Raw genomic sequence first — 18,130 nt, forward strand, 5'->3', positions numbered from 1 at the left:
AGCAGGTAAGGGTGGGGCGATAGTGATAAGGAACAAGGAGGATTATCTGACGGGAGGCCTCGACCAAATCAAAAATGAGGAATACTGTCAAAATGGTCTGGCAACCCCTTAAACCTACTACAGGGAGAATTCAAATAAATTCAAATAGAAGAATTCTATCATGGTTGGATTAGTCCCAAATAACTGCATTATAGATACAGAAAGACTGATTGTTTCTGATGTGATTCTATTATTAACATATTTCTAAATAGGTGGATATAGTTCTTAAACTATTTGTTAAAACTGTAAGATCATATATCCAGTACGCAACTACTTAATCAAAAAGGTGTTAGTACATAATTTGACAGCGAGACTCTAGACTGGGTTTCACTTTACTCAAATATGCTGCAGGATGAAGCCCTTTCTGTTATTTAACTATGTTTAGAAAGAAAGGGTGAGATCATATAGGATTTTTACTATCATCATTGCACCATTGTCCAAAATCACCTTGAAAAACAATTTTTTAAATATTTAATGGTGACATCTACCTTCACGTTAAAGGAACTGCAATTTACTGGCCGTACCTAGGAGGTAGTAATTCTCTATATGGATTAATTTGTAGAAAAGTTAATTTACGCCAATTGTCAATATTTGACCAACATATCTTCTTAGTATAGATATATAGATGCTATGTCCTTCATCTGGACAGAATTTGAGGACCACCTCAACATTTTTTCATGATGCTCAACAACCGATCTATGGACATCAAGTTTAATATGACTGAAGACACACAAAAAACAATTTTATGGACATCTGGATCAAGAGGAACTGTCCATTACATTAAGACAGCTTTCATCCCAGAAGTCTTTGTGAACTTCAAAAAGGGAAGATTACAATGCACATGCAGAAGCATTAATAGGCAAGTTTAAATATGGAGGATATCCAAAAATACTACTCAAGCGCTTCCATAGAAGAGCATAGGTCATGCCTCGAGAATCCCTCCTTGATAAAGGATTCAAAGACGAAAAACAAGCCACAGTCTTTATTACAACGTACTGTCCAAACACAGTTTCAATTAATTTTCAACCACAATTGTCACATTAGGACTCCATTGAAATGTTGATAGGAACAATCACTTTTTCCTTGAAAAAGAACCACCGCATAAATACTTCTGGGTTATTGCCTGTACAGAACTGAACTCATCTACCCAGAAAGGCCTAAGATAAATGGGGAATTTACAAACCCTATAAGAACATCATAAATGTGGACATTGTCAGTTTTAAGAAACAATTACAGGGGCAGAATTTCAGTATGGCAACAAAAAGGCAGTGCAGTATAGCTTCTCCAATTGTAGGACGAAGAATGTAATCTGTGAAATCCTTTGCCCATGTGGAAAACGTTATCTCAGTAAGACAAATCAAGAAGTTGGAAAACACAATAGACAACATTATTCAAGGGGCCGAATGTAAGATAATTAGAGCTCCACTGGGTAAATATTTTGTATAAGAAAAGCACTCAGACAAATAAGAGAGGTGGACTGTATTAGACGTCATAATAAAGAGTCAAAGAGTAGACTTATGGAATGACTCCTTTGAAAATAGAGGCAGTGTCATTTCGAAATTCAACACCATAGATATTGAATTCAATTAAATTTCAGAAATACACAATATCTAGAAAGAAGGTTTTATGAATGACCATCCAGATCACACCTACTAAACCTCTCCTCAACCTACTATGGGGGAACACACCAGAATCGCTACAGTTATGTCATTTAGACCAGAACTCAAATGATTCTGCTACCCCAGTCGAACTCTTTAATTATCATACACATCTGAGTTGCCAAAAGTGACATTACTCTTTCTTCAGAGACATCACTCAATTAGAGCACTACCAATTGGTAGTGGCATAATAAAACTTGAGCGGGCCCCCCTGCAACGTACAAGGAACGGGCCACCTATGCTCCTGACATAGTCAAGAGCTCTCAGGTCAGAGGTCTGCTGCCCGTGCACAGTGCAGGAGGGACCCCTAGATCTCAGGGAACCCCGAACCGCGGCAGATGCTGGGGCTAATGTTACGTCACTGCCAATTATCATGACTCGCATATACTCTCAAATACACCATCGCTGATGCGTTATGTCTTTTAGGGCCTGCTTCACAATATTTTTAAAAACAGTCCTACATAAACCAAAACAATATATAACAACCACGTTACATACAAATATGAATACATAATCCACCAAGGCTAAGGAGGCCCTTCCCATAATCAGTGTTAATATGAATAAAAAAACATCCACCTGTTTTAAAATGTTTAGCAGTTCATGGCAGGAATATTAGAATCCATTGAAATAATATGCTCCCACCCACCTAATCCTGTGAATCATACCCAAGGGATGCATTTCACTGAGCTATCTCCGAAACTGTTTATCATTGACTTGAATTATAGATATGTCCTCTGGTTCCATTTTGTAGCTTACGCCACAACATTTGCTGTGGAACCGCATTTCCCAAGATTCCATACCGCACCAAAGTGTTGCTAAGCATGACCATGATGTCACATAACCACAATGGTGATCTCAAATCCGACACCGAGATCTATGACAGGCATGCTGAACGCTTAGTCAATTTTCGATCCTGAAAATGGATCTTCACTTACGCTGTTATGTGCCCCTATGGAGATACAGGGAAAAGATAGGGGCTTTTCTGGGCCAATTTTTTGACATAGTGGAATTGAGCAATGGAGACAAGAGAAGTATGCAACTATGAAACATGTAATTATCTTGAGGTTTTTGCTTACTGATGCCCAATATTTATAGAAGTTTAAGACAGCACAGGAAGCCAGCGTTGTGCAAAGGAGTTTATGGATGCATAATGTGAAGAGAAATTTAAAGGGATGATTGATAAATGATAGGGGAAAATGGTAGAAGCATAAAAAGGACTGCTTCACAAAGTTGATTATTAATTTGGGATGAGGGACCCATTACCATTTTAAAAAACAAATGCTAGTTAGATCTCAGCACGAGTCTCACGCAACAAGCAATTCTCCATAAAAATACATGTTAAGTCCAAGCAGTACCAATAATTTTAAAGTGTTGAAAACAACACAATACAATTCACAAACTATCTAAAAATAAAGATACATTTTTTTTTCATTTCAAGGTATTTTTATTATTTTTTACAAAACAAGTACATTCGCAGTTTTGTTAAGGGTTCCAGATAAACGTAGCTGGTATTACAGAAATTACATGATACTGTTCCCCCCTGTGTTGACTAGCTGGAAAAATTAGAGACAGGATAGCAAGAAGAGAGTAGAAAGGAGAGAAACCATAGAGGTAGGGTACAAGAAGTGCTCACTCGCTATGAGCCTAGTCTAGGTTTGTATCACTGAGTGGGGGCTGGTCTCCTCCCAGAGGGTCCCAGGTGGACTCAAGGGGGTTCGTAGGAGTCCAGGAAAATGTCTAGCGACTTCCACATCTACCTAGTGGCTGGCCTCCAGGGTGAGTTTTGCAGGGCAGTGCTATCTGCACCTCTGAGGTTTGTCACCCAGTTAAACCAGCATTTGTATGATATCACAGCAGTATCCTTCCAGTTGGACAGGACCAATTTAACTGCTGCGGTCAATAGGAGGTCTAGAAGATCCCTGTCCTGCCGTGTAGGGAGTTGTGTGGTTATGAATGCGGTGCTGAGGGAGGAGAATTCTGGGCTTAGTGTACACCCCAGTGCCCTTATTATTAAATCAAAGATTTCCTCCCCGAACTTTTTGAGTTTGGGACAGTAGAAGATCAGGTGTGCTAGATCCCCCTTTTCACTGCCGCAGTTCCAGCACAGGTCGTCCTCTCTGAGGCCTAGTGAGGCTAACCGAGCAGGGTCCAGAAGGTCTTGTGGAGAAGCAAGAATTTTGTTTGTGATAGTGCTGGCGTAATTTTGTTACGTGAGGGGGAGGCCCAAAGGAGAGCTAGCTCCTGCTCATTGAGTGGGGTATTGGTTTGTTTTACCCAGTAGTTAGATGTCTTGTCATTAAGTTTGGTGGAGTTTGGGCGTAATAGAATGATTAAAACCAAGGGAGTGGAGCAATACATTTTTTTAAATGTCAAGGCCAAAGCACATAAAAAAATTAAGCAGGATAATAATTATCAGCTTCAGGTTTACTGGGACCTTGCCTTGGTTCAGTTGGAGGTTGGCTGTGATGCCGCAAAAGTATGGCAGATGAACAGAAATCCTGTGTAACAATTTTCATCTTGTAAATGTAAATCCGTATTTGTAAAGCGCAAACTACTCACCCTTTACGGGTCTCAAGGCACTGGGGGCCATTGTGGAAACTAAGTGAGCTATTGCCCAGAGTCACATGGTGCTGAGCGGAGCTGCTGCTGGAGCCAGGGATCAACCCGTGAACCATGTGCTCCGAAATCAGCTGCCCTGGCAGCTGCACCACACCTTTGCGACACTTTTTAACAGTAGTTTTTTAACAATAAAATCTTTTTGCAGAGCACATGCACTGTGACGCTGACTGGCAGTGGCACAACCACACTGAGTATTAATAGTAGCAAAAATAGGATCTAGGAAAATATAAGAAATCTGGGATGGCCACAAAATAAGGGTGGCTTTCCTGAGTGTGTCAGACCTTTTGTTGGTGAAGGAGCCTGATTTGTCCATTGGAGTTGAAGCACCAACAAAATTGACAAAGGCCTTTTCAGAATGATCACAGCAGTTCTGACAGAAAACACTAATCATGTACTCTGAATGCTCCTGGTAAAATGCAGACTACCACCCCTAACTTTAACCCTTACTGACTTCATATGGGATCACAATTGTGTAATATGTTTGAAATAGGTGTAGCTGGGAAAGGAAGAATTGGATTAGAGAGGAAGCAGAGACATTGGACATCACCAGTTCATCACATCACCATAGTGCCTCATCATTATGCTGGACATGGACATTTGCAGGTCAGTATGGGTATCTAAAAGTAATGGAAGGAAATGGTTAATAACCTGCCATGAATGTTCTGAAACTAACTAAAATAGTGAAAGGATATACTGTAACGATATATATGTGTAACAAATTGTCATTGTTTTTAATATGAAGCTGACGACTCTGAAACTGAAATATAACAAATATAAGAGACTACTTAAACACCCATCAACTTCCAAGAGGATGTCGCCTTTGGAGCTGGGGAATCAGGTTAAAGCCTCGGCGTTGGCTCAGCATCCTGTGATTCTGGGCAAATCACTTAAGTTCCCTGTGCCTATCGACAAATGCATGTGTCCTTGTGTAACTGCTGCTCATGTAATGTTCTCCAATCAGTGGCGGTTCTTCCAGGGGGGCGTTTGGGCGCCGCCCCCCCTGCTTTCTCGCCGTGCGAGAAGAAGGCAGAAACAAATGGTAGTTATTTATTTATAACTATCATTTGTTTCTGGCTGCCCTTCTCGCACGGCGAGAAAGCAGTCAGCAGAACTTCCTGGTTACTCGAGCCTCAGGGCAGGGGGGAGTGGCTTGGGGGAGTGGCTTGCCCACTGTTGTTAATACTGACTGTTTGGACAGCCTGAGAGGCTGTCCAAACAGACAGTATTAGCAACAGTGGGCAAGCCGCTCCCCCAAGCCTCCTCCCACTCTCCGTTCTGCAGGATGCAGACTAGTAGAAATGACGCGGTTAGGGCAGCCGGCCGAACCAATCAGCGCCGGCTGCTATGGAGGGGGAGGGAGGCTGCCTGCAGCCTTCAGTGACGAGAGCCCACACCACGTCAGACACAGCGGCTGCATTCAAAATCCAGGATGGCGGAAGTCTGCAGTCTCGGGACTCGAGCTGGGAGTCAGCGCGGGAAGCCAAGGTAAGTTTTTTATATTTATACTGTATTTTTAATGCAGTTCGACCACTCCTTAACAAGTACCCTGAGAAAAGTAACTATACAGATCAGTGCACCTGATTATAAAGAATTCTGAACAGTGCGGGCTAACATTACAGGACCGCTCTCTATTCGGCTCCATGGCGGGGGGAGGGAGGGGGTGGCGTGGGTATGGAAACTGAGGGGAAGTAACTTGGCAGACGTCTGTGTCGCTGCAGCGCTACTGGCTAATTCTGTAAACAGATAAGTGTACTGCGAGCTCTTCGACGTGATTTAATGTTGCAGCGGAACATAGAGCCCCATCCTTTCAAAGACATTATTATTCATTGAATAAAAACCACTTTATGAACCGCAAGATGACATACCGCAATCCCCACGGGCACCTTAACGGCGAGGAGCACGAAAAGGCTGTTTATCCAGATTACACATTCCTCTAGACTAATACCCTGTGCTGGGCGCAACCAGCCTGCATCTGGAATTAAAACTCATGCCCACAGCAGTGGTATGCGTCGCCCCTGGCTGCAGGGTTCCGCCTTTTTACCAGTGTCATTTATTGTTAAGACACACAAAATATAAAATAAAAAATCAAGCATGCTGTGCTGTTGAGTGAAATAGACTGGTTGAAGGTATCGCACATAACGTGGGGACATTATACAGCTTTTGTTATATTTATACTGTATTTTTAATGCAGCTCGACCACTCCTTATTATAGAAAGTCAAAGCTTCCCACTCCAGGTCCAAGCACAGAGCTGATCTGGGCAAGGATTTTGCTTTGCATTGTGCTACACGTAGTCTTGATTTTATAACTTAAACGTGACTACCAGTGCCACACTCCATTGCAAATAGTTGATTTACATGTGTTACCCGCAAGTGTCTTGAGAGCTTCATGCTGTGCTGTTGACTGAAATAGACTGGTTGAAGGTGTCGCACATAACGCGAGGACATTATACAGCTTTTGTTATGTCAGCCCTGAGTGGAGAGCGGGTGCCAATACAGGACAATATGATATGGACTTTTCTGCACCGCCAATTTTACGCCCACCAATTTAAAATGTCACCAGCCGCCACTGTCTCCAATACCTTCGGGGTCGAGTTTGCGCTATATAAATCTGTAAAATAAATAAATACCTATCCCTAGATTCATAAGTGTGTGCCTCCTAAATGCTGCTTAGCTTATACTTTTGTACAACTGAGAAAGAATTAACATTCAGTGACTCCTGTACTTGTTCACACATGTTTCACTTTCTAAATAAGACTTGCACCTTACTTTTACATTATATATACATGTCAACTGATAATTAGGAATGATCACCAAAGCCTTTAAATATTAAAACTATGTGCTAAATAGTTCAAAGTTTGTTTTCCAAGTTGACATGATATCCAGAATTATTCTTCAGCAAGCTCCCACAGACATACTTGTCCTTCCAACATGAATTACAGATTCATAAAGTGAGGGCCCTGGCTGCAGCAACATTGTACCAAAATCGCCGGCAAAAAAATGCTGTGAAACACAAAGAAAGTCATATCAGATATTCCAAGATGGCCACCAACATCTCCTAACATCAAAAAAGTTATGGGATATTTGTGATATGTAGCCCCACAGTCGGACGCCATCACTTAGTGTCTCCTCCACACATGGGGATCTTTTTGCCAAGCTGCGATGACACGCTGCAAACACTACCAGCCTCTTCACCCTTTGAATAAACTCAGCACAGGCAGGCTTGAAGTATGCCACCACCAACAAGTCAATTCCAATGGTAAACCTTGTCTCCACCTCTGCTCCTGATAAATTCTGGAGGCACCTAGCATGGAGAGAAGCCCAACAGAAGAGACATTCAGTACATTATAACTTTAACCGGGGACCAGAAGCTCATGCTTTATCTGGATAACAACATGGAGGCCCTATCAAGTACCACGATTTCTACACCAGTTCCCCTATTGCAAATACTTGCTTTTACCAGGCTATAAACTGGCAGAGGTGTGAGGCCTTGCAGATGACTAAATGCACTGTGGGGCCTTCTTTGGAGGCTGTACTATTCCAATGGAAATTATCTTCAAAATATCCTTCGAGATAACCTATCCTCACTGCTGCATATGTAGTCCGCCAATCTTGTCTGGTTTAGGACTCTATTCTCATTACAGGTGGCAGCACAAATCATTAAGATGAAAGTGGTACCAATATTTAATTACATGTTTTAAATGGTACAGCTTGTATTGCCGGTGGACTTTTATGTGAGGTGGCAGCATACCTAGATTGGGGACGTCGAATGTTCAAATGGAAATGTACAGGTCCCAGTTTAACACCTATGCTGAAAGTAATGAAAGCCAAAGTAATCAACTCTTTGACATATGGCCATGAGATCACCAAAGGCATAACCAGTATATTAATAAACAAGTTAATAACAACATTGTTTAAAAGAGCCTTTGGATTGCCAAAATCTGCCTCGCCAGCTCTAGTGAGACTTGAATTTGGGCTCCAAGATCAGCATGGAGTGGAGGCAGGTACATTCATCAAACTTTGTCATAGACTGTGCCTTGCCCAGGAGGGTTCCTTGGAGGCGTGACTTTGGCAGGAAATTCAGCAAAAACAGACAAGCCACAAGCATCGGCAACTCCTGGGTCACAGCCTACAGTTACTAGGCGCAAAAGACCTCTGGGACATTAACCCATCTTTTTCGGTGCCTCAGTCCGCCATCAACAAATCCGTTAGATTGTGGTCCTTTCACTCGGACAGGGCGACACTCTCAAAGAGGGGGCACGCCTGGGCTGTAATTTGCAATTTCAAAATGGGTGTTCAGCCTCTCTACTTGTCAAGTACATATGCACTTTATTGGAAACGTACGTTTCTAGCCCTGAGGATGGGAGAATGGCCCTCTTTGATGAACCTCCCGGAATGGAGGCGGGCGTGTAGTAGCACGGAATGCAGATTGTGTGGCTACCATTCAGAATCTATGGAACATATTGTCTGTGCATGCCCTGCACTGCTCACAGCCAGACGGTCACTGTTGCGAGGCCAATGTATTATGTTGGGAGTTCGATCTTGCCGTCAAGCAATAATGGCCGCTCTTGACCCTGACAACTCCAAGCTAAACATTGGGCTTGCGAAATTTGTCCATAAAGCGTTAAAACTCCTCGAAGCCACTCTCCAACCTAAAAGTCTTCCAAGTATTGCAGAGCGGTCGAGTTAAAGAGTTACAACATCCAAAACAGAGATCATAAGAAACCTAAATTTATGTACTGTATAAGAACACTATCAGATCTTATTGGCCCTTGAATTTTAAACTATTTCAAATTAATTGTTTTAAAGCTTTTATCACAGTCATTTTTATTCATCTTTGTCATGTCGTAAATTGTAAATGGTTTTTTTTAGCCAATCAATAAAGAATTATACACATACAGGACGGAACAGAAACTTTTGCAGGTGAAATACATCCCTGTGCACAGATCCCAACACCGGTGTCAGCGGAGAAGAGCATTCTCCATGCTGAGGGAGGTTTCTCCCTTTTGTATCTCAAATCCCAGAGCGGAGACTTTGATCCTATTATCCATTCTTTATTATATGCTATGAGAAAAGCACACAGGGCTTGGTGTCCCCTGTGGATAACACTCCTTGTGACTTGAAGGAGTAACAATGAGATTCTGATTAATTGAGTCTCTATGTACTGGTCGATGGGGAAAGATTGGGGCATAATGGACATTGCTTATATGTTCTTCAACAAAACAACATAAACAAGGATGTACTGCAGAAGGTTCCGGCCACCTCAGTGGTGAAGAAGGGAGAGCTTGTGTCACAACAATAGCAGAGGGGGGTCTGAGGTTGCTGGAGTGGCAGAAGCCGGAAGTTGGTGGGCAGTCTGTGCCAGATGTTCCGCCATGCCCGCAGGGCATGATGGCCCTGCCAGCACCATATTGAATACTGTTCGTGTACCGTCACGGTGGAGCTACTTACTTTTAACGGCTGCCACTTAACGTTTAAAAATGGCAAAGCGTCGAGAGGCACGTGCATCCGTTACAGAGGCACGTGCATCCGTTAGCAGCCCATGTGTGTTTATAGAATTGCACGAAGCAGCTGGTCAGGAAAAGAAAGCCTAATTAAGGAATGTAAAACACTTGGTAAACAACAGACTTCGATATAAGACTGAAAAGCGAAAAAAATGAACAATATTTAAAACAGTGATACACAGACAACATAAACTGGTCTGAGGAGAACCTTCCATCTCAGCTGAAGCAGCCTGCGGTGTTTTGTCCTTGAGTTGGAGAGTGTGCGGGGAGAGGGGTTACTGTAAAGAGAGAGAGCCCAGCACACTAAGAGAGGGTGGGGGTGGGGGGGACGAGTACAGAGGGATTCCACGTCATCAAGGACGCTCGCGAGCCTTGAAAAGTGCAAATTGTGTTACAGGAGAACAAAGGCCATGGAAAAAGCTGAGGCACATGCTGACTCAAAGGAGGGCGCCATTAATTACTCAGCCGAGCCATTTCTGTTAGCAGAGGTTCTCTGAATGAATTCCTTTAGAAGGTTATGTGATCTTATGAAAAGCCGCCTGCTATACGTTTAAATCCGGAGTAAGGCACCAGGGAGAAAAGTCAATGACATTTCTGCATCACATTAGCCACAGATGAATGTGCCCTTGGGAGAAAGCAGGAGTGTGGCAGGAAGTATGGGAATGTAGGGTCACTGTCCGAATGTGAATCGGTGTGTTCCTTAAATATGGGCAGGGCCACTGGAATTCTGCGTCAGGGGTGGACTGAATTATGCAACAGGGTTGGCAATTTAATTTAGCAAGAAAATGCAATTTAAGGGGCGAGATGTGCCCCATTTTGTGATAGTATTACTCCTTATTTGTACTCATTTTAACAGTGTATGGGCAAAGGCTTTACCTCTTTAGTACCAGGTTAAGGCCCAGACACATAAATAAGGAACTGAAAGGTGACAGTCATTGTTTACGAGTGTCTGTATGAATGGGGTCTTGGGGGGAAGCCGACCATAGGGACGTCTGCCCCCTGGGAATATTGATTAAATGTAGCACTCCCCAAGATGCTCGGGGGGTTGGGCTACATTTCATAGTCCAAGATATATAATCAGACATTCCAGGTCACCAGCCACCATTTTGTCTTGGTGACGCAGTGGCTGGTAGTAGGAGAGTTAGCGCTTTTGCCATCCCACCCATCCCTGGAGCTGGTGGTTTGGGGATCTTGCAGTTTGGTTTCCTGGAACAGGCTTTATATAAAACAGGTGTACAAGGGAGTTAAAATGTATAGTTGTTGCTTGAAGCATGCGCAGGAGCGGTTGGCAGGGAAGTTAACATGGATTACCGAAGTTTATTGTTGTTGAGAGTGGCAATCCAGGCTGAAAGGAAACGGGTAGACAAGCTTGCACCTGAACGAGCCAGGAAGTCAAAGGTTCATTAGGAAGTTAAGTTAGTTAGAGGTTAATAGTTGCAGTAAAACTCGAAGGGAGTTTAAAGGTTCAGGCGGTAGATCAGCACCGGAGGAAGTAGAGACTTACAGAATTAAATTGTTTTGGGGGAGGGACACTCACTTAGAGGTGGGAGTACTTAACATAGGTGCACACTTTCGTATAGTGAAGTTTGTAGTTTTGTAAGGCATAAGGCCCATCGCTGACTTATGTGATTTGCACCTGTTTCAATAAAGCTGCCTTTTTCTCACAAGCCTGTTGACAGCGGTCTGTGCTGCGCCCCCTCTTCCCAAATGAATTTGTGTGGTTGTATTTTGGTTCAATGGACTATTAGTGTGAATGTGTCCTGCATATGGTTCTGTTTCTCTGTGCTTGCCTCTGTCTTCCAGGGTTTGTTATAAGCAGCTCAAAACGATGGGCTGCCTGGAGAGTCATTTGGGCTGCTCCAGATGGCTGCATATAATCAGCAAATGTGTCAACAAAACTCCATGGAGAAGCAGTAAACCGTTCTAGGAGCAGGGAAGCAAAACATGTTTACACAATTTCGTGCTTTTCCGTATGGGTTTGCTTTTACATGTCTATGTATCCATGGAAGGGTGTCTGCAACATTGTGCATGTATGTTTGTGCATAATGGTGGATGCAAAGTGTGTGATGGGTGGGTGTGAGATGTATGAAAACACTTTTAAGTCTGTGTCCAGATAAAGGAGCATGGTAAAACAAGCACTGGCAAAAGCACCTTTCAGAGAGCCCATTCCTTGGTCAGCTCTGCCTGTTAGCTGCTGCCCTGAGTTCCCTGCTGCTCATCATCTGACCCTCGGGTCAGTGGTTCGAGGTCCTCCTCCACCAGCACCCACCATTCTGTGTCTCATCCCTGGTGGTCTAGTGGTAGCGCTGCTCTGCTCTACTGCTGGACTGCCCTCTGTCTCTCTTTTTTCTTGGCTATTTTCTGCCTTTCTCTCTGCTTTTTTTCTGGCTTTTACTGCTCTTCTCTCGCATCCCTGGTAGTCTTGTGTATTAGAGCATCTCTGCGCTACTGCTGGACTGCCCTCTGTCTCTCGTTTTCTCTGCTTTTTTCTGCCTTTATGCTTTTTTTCAGATTTTTACTGCTTTGCTCCCGCATCCTTGGTAGTTTAGTTGTAGACCATCTCTGCTCTGCTGCTGGACTGCCCTCTGTCTCTTTTTTCAGGTATTTTCAGCCTGTTCTTTCTGTCCCTTTCACCCTTTTATACTTTTTCCTCTTTTCCTCTTTTTCATCTGGCGCCCCTTTTCTGCGCTTTGCCCTTGCTGCTGCGATCTCCTGCAGCATGCCCGCCTCCAGTCCCACTTTCCCCCTCCCCGCATTTCCTGCCTCCCAGCTGTCCAGCCCCGGCACACTACTTAATGGCGACTGCCTTGCGACCAAGAACTGGGTGCAGGCAGCAGGCGTGCCAATGACAAGCCAAAGGCCAGCCCATCTGTGTTAGGATCGCACCCAGCACCACAGACCGTCCACCGATATGACGCCAGCACCCTTCTCACCCTCAACTCTAGACTCCACACCACCTTGTATTGCCGAAGGATACCCAAGGACCTTTCTCCTGCTGAAACTGCAGCTGCACCCTGTCCCACCTCTGTACTCCAGCTCATCCGACCAATAGCGGACCCCACCGGCTCAGCTGCATCCTCCTCAACAGGTGCTCCCTCCACAAACATGCCACAGAAATTTGGGACCTCCTCGACTCCATCTCTCCCGACATCGCCTTCTTCACAGATACCTGGATAAACCTCAGGTCTGACCCGAACATCGCCACCGCCATCTCCTATGGCTGCAAGATCACCTGCAAGGACTTTGCCAACCAACCATCGCCATCGTCCACAAAAACACCCTCTGCCTGACAACCCACTCAGACGACCCAACAACAATAATGGAACACCTCCACTTCCAGATCCAGGCCAACCCCAACACCTCCTTCCACGGCACCCTCATATACAGCCCACCGGGCCCCTGCCCTCCCTTCACCGAAGCCATCAGCTACTTCATCATCCCCAGGCTCTCTCATTCACTGATTACATCCTACTCAGCAACCACAACTTTCACCTGGACAACCCCAATGACCAGAATACTGCATCCCTTCTGGAGAGCCTCACCAACGTAGGACTCAAGCAGCTGGTCACCGCACCAACCCACGCAGCAACATACACAGTGGCGGTGCGTCCATTGGGGGCGTTGGGGCGTTGCCCCACTCGCCATGGACGACCGCATTGCCTGCCAACACTGTCACATGCATTAAAAAAAACAAATCTGATGATTAAAAATCGGAGCGCACTGCGCGCTACCGGCCCCGGGAGAAGCCCGACAGTACCGGGCATCACATAGGAAGTGGGCCATGGGGGGCGGGGCTGCGGCAAAGAGTGGCAGCAGGCAGAGCAGAATAGCGGAGTACTGCACAATCCGCAGGTGGAATCCAGGAGTAGTCAACAATTTGACGGCCCCGCGCATGCGCACAGTGGGGTAGACCTCCCCCCCCCCCCCTCCCTCCATAGCACTCAGAGAACAGGCAGAGACCCGGGGCCCCGGCCTCATAATGGGCAGAATAGTATCCGGCCTGTAGCCAATCCTGGCGCAGTGTTGCTGTTAACGCTGCGCCAGGATTGGCTGCTGCAGCAGGATGGTGCTGTGCGTGGGTGTTGGCTGGCTGCTGAGGGATGGCCAATCACCATATGGCTATATCCAGCCATGTCTCGGTGATTGGCCATTTCCTAGGCTGTCGGGACGTCACCAAGCGTGGCGCACTGCTGACACTGTGCACAACAAGTAAAGTGAAAGTGGAATTAGTAGTGAGAGAGAGAGTCACGAAGAGTATACGCGTGACCAGTTCGTCGTTGTGTGTGTCTTAAACCAAGATTCCGGAGTCAGTGATTCACGCAACTCATTCTAGCAGATGTACTCCTCACTCGGTGCCTCCCGGATTCAGTCTACCTGTAAGTAACTTAACTTTTCTGTACAGTCTTTGAAGGTGGCAAGTTATCCTGACAACACGTGGCTAAGCTAACCTGCATCCTTGCAACAGTTAGCAATGATGACATCACTGAGCTACCGGCGGCTCTAATGAGCAAGCTGAATTGCAGGATTCATTTGTAGAAACTAAAAATGTGTCTTCTCCTTAGAGATTCATTAGATTTAAGTTCAAACAAGTTATATGTCATATTTTGTTTCAATAATTCACAGTTGTCTACCTCATGTATGCCAGTTCAGTCAGTTTTTGCTTTTTTTTAACCCACAGCACTTTGCATTCTGGAACTTGACATTTTCTGCGAAAAGAATGACCTAAAGTCGAAGCATGGAAAGTGTTATTGTTTTAAAAGCCAGCACTCTTTCGGGGTGACATTTGTTTACTCCATGATGCGCGTTTTCTTAGAAGTGTATTTATTATTGGTGGCAAGAATTCAATGCTAATTGTAAATAACACAGCACATCACAACCGCCGGCTCCGGAAATGGCTTTGTGCGCAGAGCGCTGTGTTTTCTGAATGTGTTGGCTTGGTCAGCGCCAGAGGTGGGCTGTGTGGGCACACATAATGTGTTGCCTCCGTCTCACATTGTGTGCCTCATCTGTAACGCGATCAGAGCTTTATGTCTGCGGCTATTATTACTTGCCGATTTTGGTACTGGGGAACCAGGTTGGATGGAGTTTTGGGCGTGGGCTCAACATTCTGTGAGTCTGGGCAAATGACTTACAGCCTTATTCATGAAGGCTAAATCGGCTCGCAAAGGGCCGGATTCTGAGAATCCGGCCCTTTGCGAGTGCGATTTTTGCATCTGGGATTCAGCATCCCAAATGCAAAAATCGGTAATTGCTAAATCGCTAAATTGCGAGGAATTACATTTAAGGAATCTCTATTTGAGATTCCTTAAATGCAATTCATGAAGCAATTGAAAATTGCGAAAATGCAATTTTGGGCCGCTATTTACCGAGAGGTCAGACCTCTCGGTAAATAGCAGAAACTTAGAAAAATGCTTTTAAAAGCATTTTTCTAAGTTGCGTGTTGCACACACACATGTCCTTTGGACATGTGTGTGCGCAACACCTGTTTCAATTTGCATTTAAGGGGTGCTACAGGGTGTCCTTTGGACACCCCTGGCACCCTTTAAATCGCTATCTTATTTGCGAGTAGCAAATTGCTAATCGCAAATAAGGAATACTCCCCATGCATTCCTATGGGCCTTTTGGCCCATAGGAATGCATGGGGAGTTATTCCTTATTTGCGATTAGCAATTAGCTAATCGCAAATAAGGAATCAGTGGGAATCGCAATTAATATTGCGATTCCTACATGATTACCGTTTTGCGAGTCTCAAATAGCGATTCCTTATGATTCGCTATTTGAGCCTCGCAAAACGGCCCGATCATGAATCAGGCTGATAATCTTCCCGTGCCTACCAAAAAATTACATTATACCAATGTAACGTTACTAGTGCTTATTGAAAGCGCTTCAATGCCTTTGAGTCGAGCTTTTTGCTATATAAAACTGCAAAAAACAAATGGGACACTTTAAAGTAACACCTTCAGGAATTGCCCTTTTAGTGAAATGTAATTCGGAATCATCAATGTGCCCTTCCTTGCCAGTCTATCTCTGGTGGAGCAGTTCTAGTACAGGAACTGTATTTACAATGAGGACTTCCAGTGTTCGTCAGGAATATAGAAACATTCACCTTCATGAATCTTCGGTTTGTAGGGCGAGCGCTTTAAAATAATGATCTACTTGGAAACATTTGTACAGAAGAGCTTCTGCTGCCCCTATAATGAACTAGCCTCTAAGTTATAGACTCTGGTGGCAGGAAGGGGATATCCCGCCTCCATTTCCTTATTTGCCTAAATGTGTGATCCTGAGTAAATGGCTTTGAACATCTTGTGCTTTTAATTCACAAATCTGCTGTGGGTAACCTAGTCCCCTACAGTCCCTGCGGCGGACCCCATCAACATAAGCCCATATCTGTGAGATATCGGGAGACTCCGTGGGAGGGGGGATCGTCACATTCTGCAAGGACTCCCGCATCATTTTGTGTTACTCCACTGCATATCCACCAAAACTGTTAGCTAACTCAGAGTGGTTCTGGTCACAGTGTAATCTGTATAAAAATCGGCTGAGTTATTCAACAGGGGAATACAAATCGAGTTTCATATCAGCTAGGAGCGGCGCTGCGCACTCACACAAGGAAAGATGGTTTGCAGCTGAACCTGAAGGAAGGCCACTATGGTAACAAAAGCGAGGTAAGTGGGGTACTCCTGGCGACCGGTTATAGGACTCGCATTCTTTCTGCATTTAGTGGATTTCATTCCTCCATGGGTGTGAATCTTTATTTTAATCATTCCACACATCAGCGAACTCTGGCCTCAGAGAACAGCATGCTGCATTTTGGAGCAGGGGCTAATAATACAAAACCTTTTGATCGGAGCGGGCGGGCATCATTGCAATATAAAATGCTCCTTGGGCCTGAAAGTCTACAAAGATTCATCGGTATACACAGAGTAAGAACCCGGCAAACAGCAACTGAATCGTCAAGAGCAGCATTATACAGGGCCACTGCTATCATGTAATTATGCGGCCGCGTCGTTTTTCGCTTAAGTATGCATTTGCCGCATCTGCCACATAATCCATCGTCTTCTGCATAATCTTCAGATTGTAATAAAAAAAAGGTTAATTTCTATCTCAAAGGGTTCAAAAGTTACTAAAGACGCAGCAACACGTGCTGCCCCTCAGTGGAAGGCCCTCTGTAAAGCTTGATTGGTCACCATTCTGTTGCTTATTGCTATAGTTTTGTGTTAAACCGGTGCTAATGAGGGTCAAGCAATGCCCAGGAAGTGTTAACAAGTGCAAAGATGACAAAAACATGCAGTAATACGATCGTAAAATGTGCCACATTAAACCACATCATTTGCGTTTTCTTGCCGCAAAATTTGGTCCTTCCCTGCCGCATAATTCCAGTGGCCCTTATTATACATTGCGTCACAGGCTTTTTAGGGGGACCATGGGCATAGCTGCCTTTGGTGTAGTGACAGGGGTGCCCATGGGCTTGAGCGGCCTATGCCCTGATAGTTCTTCACTTTTACTGCCCACTTGCAGCCAAATGGGTAGTTTCCCTTGCTTGCACCAGGACCATTGGCACCATTACTGATGGCTTCATGCAGCTCGTCTCTATTTTTTAGACACCACATACATATTTGTTGCTGTCCTCTCCGCTGTCTTGACGGAGTAGGGTCCTCAGACATGCCCCCTCCTTGTGTGCTGCTTTTGCGTCCACGTAAGTTTTTCGCACTTAAGTTGCTTGCTTCTGGTTCCAAGCAGCTTCACCTAAAAGCGGCTTTGGAATTTGTAAGTGAACTTCCTGACTGTGAGTGCGTACAGAGGTGGATATTTAGGTTTAGCGTTGGGCCTGGGACCGGTTGGTTAACTGTTCTGCATTAAATGGTTCTAAAAATCGTAATGAGCTCTTGAAGGCAGTAAGGAATGGCATGGCCGAGGGGGCCGCAGTGTCTACAGTCTACGCATTTAGGGACAGAGGTGGGCTGATCTATTTCCAAATGCATCGTGCGTCACGTACATCGACTGGGCTATAGGCGTTTTGGGGCTGGCCCGAGTCTGAGTCAAGCATATATGTCAGGCATGACTCCCTACTTTGGTTTCCTATGCGGTCTGAGACTGAGGTCTGGGGACAGAAGTAAGTCCGAGGGTGGCACGGGGTCGGGGAGCACTAGAATGGATAGATTAGGTCCTGGGTGTGTCTGGCAGGTCGGTCGGCAGTCCGAGAATGGATTTGAGGCTGTGGTTACCATGGATGGACTGGAGGTCAGAGTTCAGATCCTCTCAGATCAGGGCAGGGGCAGGGCATATTTGAGAACATCACAGACATGCATTGCA

This window comes from Lissotriton vulgaris, chromosome 5, assembly GCF_964263255.1.
Source record: "Lissotriton vulgaris chromosome 5, aLisVul1.2, whole genome shotgun sequence".
Classification (NCBI taxonomy): domain Eukaryota; kingdom Metazoa; phylum Chordata; class Amphibia; order Caudata; family Salamandridae; genus Lissotriton; species Lissotriton vulgaris.